The following is a 1,016-nucleotide window of genomic DNA, read 5'->3' on the forward strand; positions in this document are numbered from 1 at the left end:
ACCGCGTATTGCTCACGTATAGACGAGACAGTGTGAGTCAAGCGTTTTCTTAGTGTGTGTCACATGTATTTTAGGACGGCATTTCTGTCCAGACGTCTTATAATGCTATTTCTCTCGTTCTTACGTTTGCGATAGAGGATAGAAGATCGCCGCGACTCCCACCACTATTCCCTCTCCAAGCGTCGGACGATCGTATACCGCTAGCTCCCTCCGCCACTCCGTGCTGCTCATGGCTCACCTACACGCAGCAGTGTATGAGTGACGCGTTATCGTATGCGAGTCACATGGATATTCGGACGGCATTAACGCCGGTGCGTGTACATTAGAAAAAAATTCTTTAAATAAAAGAAATATATTTTGTTACATATAATTTTTTAGTTAAAAAAAATATTTGCTAAATTTTAGAAAATATGTAATAAATATAAAGAAATATTTTTTTAAATTTGTAAAGTAAGCTGTAAAATTATGAATTTATAAATAAAAAAAGCGATTTCTTTGATTTAAAATATCTACATATATAAGATTAAAAAAATGATTGTTTTACAAGGGAAAAATTAGTGTTTTTAAATATAAAAACTATTTAAATAAATATTTGCTTGTTTTAAAAGTAAATAAAATACAAGTAGCAGTAGTAGTAGTAGTAGTAGTAGTGGAGCAGGTGGGCACTTTGATGCCCTTGCGTCACCTAGATCTAAAAGTTCCATTGTGACCTCCTGCTATTTTTTAGGATTGCGCTAATAAACCCAGCCTAGTATCTGACGCCAAATTAATCAAGCTGCTAACCCTTTTTCCGTTTAGATCCTCAGGCTCCATGAACATGCAGCCCCAGGATCTATACCCTTTACATGTGAGTACAGGACACCGACATAAAATGTGGGCGCTGTCCTCTCTCTCCTCACCACATAGGCGGCAGTCATTTTGTTCCGTAAGCCCAAGTTTGTTTAGATGGCTCCTCAGTGTGATGTGTCCCGTGAGAAGACCCAATCCCACCTTCAGCCTTAGTCTGTTCATGGCCA

Source organism: Odontomachus brunneus, unplaced genomic scaffold, assembly GCF_010583005.1.
Source record: "Odontomachus brunneus isolate Ranch 3 - 2012 unplaced genomic scaffold, Obru_v1 Obru_scaffold_378, whole genome shotgun sequence".
Classification (NCBI taxonomy): Eukaryota; Metazoa; Arthropoda; class Insecta; order Hymenoptera; family Formicidae; genus Odontomachus; species Odontomachus brunneus.